Source organism: Stenella coeruleoalba (assembly GCF_951394435.1).
Source record: "Stenella coeruleoalba genome assembly, chromosome: 1".
Classification (NCBI taxonomy): Eukaryota; Metazoa; Chordata; class Mammalia; order Artiodactyla; family Delphinidae; genus Stenella; species Stenella coeruleoalba.
The window spans coordinates 39,286,820-39,293,783 of NC_137169.1; the positions used below are offsets into that span (position 1 = coordinate 39,286,820).

Here is a 6,964-nt window from a genome sequence, read left to right on the forward strand (position 1 = left end):
TGTTGAATTGTAGTCTGACGTTACTAATGAAGTGACAAGGCCAGTGTTTTCTGACTCCAAAATCTTTGGTTCCTTTACCACTCCATCCTCCATCCCAAGGGTCCAGCACGTAGTAGGTGAGCATTCAATGTCTCAGAAGTGGTTGACGAAATTTTTGTGAATTCCAGGGCCTGTCTTGGACCAGCTGCTTCCTTGTACTCCACCCATAGAAGACATGGGGTGTGTTTTCTTGAGGTGGGAAGTCCCACCCACAGACACTGCTTCCCTGACTCACGGGCCTGGTCTCAAAGGGGAGCATGTGTGGGCAGCCTCAGGGGAGAGGTGGCGGGGATCCCCTGGCGAGGTTATGCTTCCCTTTCTGCTGTGTCAGCCCTTGGGCAGGGTGGATCCCCACTCTCTGGGTGGTATGTGCAAGACTGCGTAGGCCTGTCTGAGAGCCAAGGGTGGATGGGGAGCACGTGTGCCTCCCACTGCTGGGTGTACGTGTTTGTCTTAGTGTGAAATGATCAATCTTCGTGCCCGTTGCCTTCAAGAAGTGGATTATCTGGTCCTTCGGAAACAAAATCACTCAATTAAGGAAATGAGAGCTCAGCAATGTCAGGCTGGAAGTTCTGACTATGGGTGTCAGACGGTGGGTGTCCTGCCTGTGCTCTTTGCAGGGAGATCTCGCTGCCTGCCTAGGATCGCTACGGAACTGGTGACAGGGCCCTGAGGACGACAACACCTGCTCTTGCACGGGCCCTGGAGGGAGGAAAGTGGGAGATGAAGCTAAGGAGAAAGGTAAGACTGTGGGGCAGAGAGAGGCTAGAGAGAAAGGTGCAGTGGGCCGGGGAGCAAGCCCGCAGGGTTCCCAGCTTCTGTCTGTCTCGTGGCTACGGCGCAGTGGGAGGCGTGTGACCTCTGATGTCACGTACACCTGGGGCTTGTTGCAAGACCTGGGGATTTGCCCGGAGTCCAGTCTGTGCAGAGCTGACCAGGGAGGGTCCTCACGGCACTTGGAGCAGGGAGGTGGGTGGAGTTATTTTTTGAGTCTGCCTGCAGGCTGAGATCACAGGACCTGGAGTCAGTCCTCCCCCGAGCCTGCAGAAGGATGCATTCTAGCCCACCTTGGCTTTCTCAGGAAAGCCCAGCTCACGATGACCTGTCAGACCTGCCAGACCCTCTCCCCAGCCCTCCTTGGAACCTTCCAGCTGGAGTCTGTTTGCACAGCTGGGATGGGGTTAAACGGCTGCCCTCTGGGTCCTGAGGCCCTGGCCAAATACCCTTAGGCCACTTGGAAGTAGCCCAGAAGGATGAAAAGGGGCCTGCAGACCCGTGAATGGGGCTCGGAGTCCTGGGCTGCTCAGCTCCAGCTGCTTGATCTCTATCGGGTCCTGGGGCCTCTATGAGACTTCATTTCCTTATCTGTAAAACGGAGAGAATAAAACACACAGCAGTCTCTTGGGAGAACTAAGCCTGATCGTACACATGAGTAACCAGCCTAATGTCTGACACATAGTGGGGGGGGCTAAAAATGTTAGTTCCCTTCCGTTTCTTCTCTATCCCTTTTCTCCTGTTTTCTCACTCTGCAGAGTCATTCATTATTATTCTGATATGCATTCACTGAATACCATTGGTAGCAGGCACTGTAGATGCCATGGTGAGTGAGGCAGGCCTTAGCTCTTGAACAACGTACAGCCTTGAGGCAGAGACAGACAGACAAGGGCAATGCCACACAGCAAGTAGGAACAGACCGCCTTCTCAGAAGAGGTGCTGCTGGGCTGATCCTAAAGTCTCAGACATTCCTGAGTGGTCAGATGCCTTCCTGCTGCCCTTCATCCTTTAAGCACTGCCTCCTCCATGAAGCCACCCAGGTTTTCACCTGGCCTCCCACAAGGTGTCGTACTAAATACTTTACCGTCCAATGCTTGGAACAATGCCGTGAGATGGGTAATATTATTGCCTCAGTTTACAGATAAATCGCTGGGACTTAGAGAAGTCAGGTACAGTGGCAAGATGTCATCTGAATTCAGCCCTGAGTCCAGGGTCCAAGCTCTTTCCACAAAGCTAACTTGCCTCTTCCTCAGGCCTTCCTTCTACCCTGGGCTCCATCAGGGCCTCTCAGAGGAGTTATCACTGGCTTTTAATGATCTGTTGACTGAGCTGTTGTCCCCACCATCTAGAAACCCTTCAGGAGCTGGACCATATCTGATCCCGTCTGTGACGAGGGGCCCAGCGTCCAGCTGGCACAGAGCAGGCATCAATGCACATTGGTTGAGATGGAACCAGGTCAGAAGCACATCACGACTGTCTCCCCAGTTCCATCGGACAGCGTCCGTGATTGGAACGGTCACTCTCCACTCTGGATTCCACCCTGGCAGCATGACCTCACACCGTTGGCCCGGGTCCCTTCCCCGCTCCCTTCTTCCTGGTCCCAGGTGCTCTGGGGCTGGCAGGATGCAACAGGATAGGATGTGTGGTGGCCATACACGTCCAGCCAAGCAGGCCGACCCAGGAGTCAAGGACGAGAGTTCCTGACTCACACCAAGGTGAGGATGAAGGCCAGGGGTGAAGACACGCCTGATAAGAAGTCACACCTCATCAAGCCAGTAAGCCTCAGCAAGGTCTTGCTAAGGAGCTTCGGGAGTTGAGGGTAGGACAAAGGGCTCCGAGAATCAGCCCCCAAAGCAGGAAGGAGATCCGGCCAGCTCCGCAGACCTGGGTCCCTCTGGTGTTGGCGTCCGTCCGAGTGGCTGCTTCTCTTCCCCATCACAGGCCAGCTATGCTCAGCCCATTTGCTTGGGTCCCAGCAGACCCCGAGGCCATGGGAGCCTGGGAAGGAGCTCACCCGGGGGAGTGACTGACAGGTTGTCAGGCGCCCGACTTTTGGATGGGAACTCGGGCAGATCAGACAGCAGCTGACATCCCAGGGGGAACTGGCCCTGCTGATGGATGCTCTGAGTCTCTGCCGTCTGCTTCTGCTCTGTCTCCCTTGCCCACCCCCCAACTCCCATCCCGCCTTCTTGTGCTCTCCTTGGTCACTGGCCAATGGTGCTGGGGGTGGCAGAGCCAGCAGGTCCATCAAGCAGGGGATGCAGGGAGGCTGGAGCCATCAGTTCATGAATCAGCTCAGCTCTGGTGCTCCTGTCAGTGGGAGACAAAACAGCAGCATCTGGAGTATGTGCCCCAGGGGCCCAGTATACGCAGGGGAGAAGGAGGCCTCTGAGACCAGACGGACCTGGCCTCAAACCCTGATGCCACCACTCACCAGCTCTGTGACCTCGGGAAGCCACTTGACTTCTCCAAGCCTCAGGGTCCTCCTCCGTAAAATAGGGATAGTAGAACCTGTCTTGCCTAACTCACAGGTTGTTGAGAGGATCAGATGAGAGAGAGGGTTTCCAAATTGCTACCAATGGACATTCCCATTATCGCTAAGCACACAGTGGGCCAGTGGCAGAATCCAGCTCGCACCCACTTCTCCGCCTCCCTGACTTTTGTTCCTACTCTGTACTAGCATCGGTTTCAGCTTGGTTTGGAGGCAGAAGAATAGACTTGATGACCTTGAGAGTTGAGCCCCTCTGGGTCTGCTTGATTCAGTTCCAGGGGCACATGAGAATTGGGCCATTGTTGTGTTTGTTTAACTGATTAAATGACTGATCAGTGAACGTGGCTCATGAAATTGTACCTTCCAGTGAATTCCTAAGCTGATGGCTAGAGACTCGCGAAGGCTGTGTGATGGGGAGGAGGCCTGTAGGAGCTCCAGCCCCTGAGAGACGTGCAAACTCTTTGGGGAGGTGGGACACCCATGCAAGAGCTATTAGCTAAAAATACAGGGCAGAGCATCCAAGATACCACGTCTGGTCTGTTAATAGTAGCATCCCCAGTGCCTAACGTACATAAGCAGCAGTCAGTAAATCCCTGTCAAACGCAGGAATAAAGAACGACCGGCACAATCTTTGTATGTTACCCAAAGCCACGTGGCGCTTCCACGCTCCTGGGAGATGTGGTGGAAACCTGCTCTGAACCTCAGACTGCTCAGCTGTTCCACGGTTGTTTGTCACGCTTCTCTGTCCCTGCTCGTGAGAGGGCAACCTCTTCCATGTCGTGTCAAACCACTAGACTCACACGCTGTTTTGCACTTCCCCTTTTTCTACAAAAATGTAATCGCCCTGGGAATTGTGCCATCACTTTACTGATGAGGGTGTCACAGAGGAGGGACCACTGGTTTTGCCAACTTTTACAAGTTGCCCCATTGAACTCCCTGACCTTGGCTCCCTCCCCAGCCTTCAGAGAAATGTAGTTCAGGGGGTGTCTCCATCCCCTTCCTCCCCCAACCCACAGCTTTTCCTGCAGGTAGGAGGGCTGCCAGTCTGCTTGCCCCAGTGCCAGAAATTCCAAAGAATACAATATTCTCTTTTCTTTCCTTCCACATGAATCTCCCAGGCCCTGTGAGTCCCCAGAGGACCATGAGGCAGGTTTGGACTCAGGGCAGAGAAGCCCCTTCTAAAGGGGCTGAGAGCTATCTAGACTGCCGAGCTCCCTGCCAGGGGAGGTGAACCAGCACAGTGCAGCTGCAGAAGCTCCTCTGGGGTGCAGATGTAAATCCTCAGGTATTTATTCAACTTGGGGGCTGGATATTACAGCAGGACACTTGTTGATTCCTCTAATCGGAGGGGCACCTCTAGCACTAATAAGCATCGGCACTGCTCCAGCTTTTATGACATTCATCATAGGTAAGGATATGAAGCTGGGAAGAAGGGGACCCAGGTTTATGGCCCCAGCTCTTTTACTGACTCTCAGTGTGGGCCTGCTCAAATCTCCCTCCATCAGTGGGCCTCAGTTTCCCCATTTGCATGAGGCAAATTCTCTAATGGGGACTGGGTGCTTCCCTGGGGCCCTGCAGCTCTGAGACACTGTGATTTCCTGGTATCTCAAGAATAGAAGGTGATGTGTTTTTTCGGCAACAGGAACGAGTGTCAAGTTTGTGGGGAATTGAGAGTGACTGCATCTTCTTATCGCTCTGGCTCTGGGCCCAGCTGGGGCTCTGTCTGGCTGCCACAGAGGAGGAAGGGGCGCCTTAGACCCTCCTCTGGTCTGTGGAGAAAGTGAAGCTGGACCTTGGTGTTCTGCATGCAGTGGGCCCAGCCAGGCTTCTGGCCTCCTCAGCCTGTGCAGAGACAGAGCACGGTGGCCTCTGCCCCGGGAAGGGGGATGGGGAGCATCTCTCTGCATCTCTGTGCTGCTGGGGTCAGCTCTGCTCTTGGCATGGGGCTGGGATCATGGAGGCCACTCCTGTCTGTCTTCCTCTTGCAATGCAGGCTCCATGGGAGGATGTGGGAAAGCATGGTTCTTTCTGGCTCTCATTGAGATTGGTCCAAATATTCCAAAACTTTTCCTATCTAAGTTCTCAAAGACCTTCTTAATTATTAGTAACATTTGAAAGAAAATCAACTCCCACATGCCAGGTTCTGTTCTGGGCACTGAGGTATAGCAGCAAGTAAGAAAGAAATGGCCTTCGGCTCCGGCCCCAGAGTGTACCCACCCCCCGCCTCTGCCAGCGTCTGGGACCCCAGCCAATTGCCATCAAGCCAGAGCGCAGGCAGCTTGGTCAGGTGAGGCGAGATCATCAAGTGCTTCAGGCAGAAGGGATTCTGCCTTGTGGCCAGAAGTTCCTTCAGGCCTCCGAGGAACATCTAAAGCAGCGCAACATTGACCTGAAAGACCACCCTCTCTTCCCGGAGCTGGAGAAATGCATGAACTCAGGGCCGGTTGTGGCCACGGTCTGGAGGGGCTGAATGTGGTAAAGATAGGGCGAGTGATGCTTGGGGAGACCGATCCAGCGGAATCTAAGTCAAGCACAGTACGAAGGGACTGCTGTGTTCAAGTTGGAAGGAACATCATGGATAGCAGTGATTCAGTAAAAAAGTGCTGAAAAAGAAATCGACCTGCGGTTTTAAGCCCGAAGAATTGGTGACTACAAGTCTTGTGCTATTGGCTGGATCTGTGAATAACAGGGGAGCGACGCAGCAGTCTCCTTCAGCCCCGCTTGATGTGTCCCTGGGCACGGCTCTGCATTCCGTGGACTTGGAAACAGTAGGATTAATCTTTCCTTCCTAAAATACTTGCCAGGAAAGACTTTGGAAACTGGGGAAAAGAAAAGAAAGATTGATAGAAGGAAAGAAAGGAAGAGAAATGGAGGGAAGGAAGAAAGAGAAAAGGAAGGAAGGAAGGAAGGGAAAGAGACAAGGGTTATGATATGAGGCAGTCCGTTCTCTGACAGGAGCTCACAAAGGGCTATGGGATCATGGTGGGACTGAGGGGGCTGGTACCAAGATGTGGTAGGTCCAGACAAAAATTCTGAAGTCTAAGCAGGAATTTGCTAGACTAAGGGAATGTAAGGAGGAAACTGGCCTCTTCCAGGGAGAAGGAGCAATGCCTGCAAAAGCCTATCATGGGGAGAGAGCAAGTTTCATTCTGGGCCTTGCAGTGGCTGTTTCTTACATGTGAATGACTGGTGAAGGGCAAGGAGTAGGAGTTGGGAAGGGGAGTACAGGGCATGCGAAGGAACTGAGGCTGGCAAGAGAGGGCCAGGATCAGGCAGGGTCAGAGCCGTGAAAGTGGAGGAGGCTGAACATCATCCTGGAGGCTGTGGGAGCCAGGGAGGCCTTTTAGCTGGAGTGACGTGGTTGCATACGTAATTAGAGAAGGTGTCAGTAACGCTGTGTGGAAGATGGACAGGAGGGAGAGGAACCTGGAGATGAGTTGGGAGACTGGTTCTGTGAACCAGATGTGGGATGATGATGGATGGGCTTCAGTAATAGAAATAGGACTGGAGATAATTTGTGAGACTGAAGAGGTGGAATCAACAGAACCTTGGTTCCCATGAACTCCCATGAATTCTGAATCGTTTCGTTTTCCAAATCCACTGTATCCTTTAAGCGATTCAAGTATCACATCCACTAACACAGTAATAATAAAGGAACTA

The 6,964-nt window shown here is 53.1% G+C and overlaps 1 pseudogene across 1 annotated transcript; it reads left to right on the plus strand.

Moving 5' to 3' along the window:
- The first annotated feature begins 2,534 nt into the window (after positions 1 to 2,534).
- LOC307181979 (putative nucleoside diphosphate kinase) lies at positions 2,535 to 5,990 on the plus strand (annotated as a pseudogene). Its single transcript has 2 exons — positions 2,535 to 2,588; positions 5,538 to 5,990. The product of its transcript is annotated as a putative nucleoside diphosphate kinase (transcript).
- Positions 5,991 to 6,964: the final 974 nt, after the last annotated feature.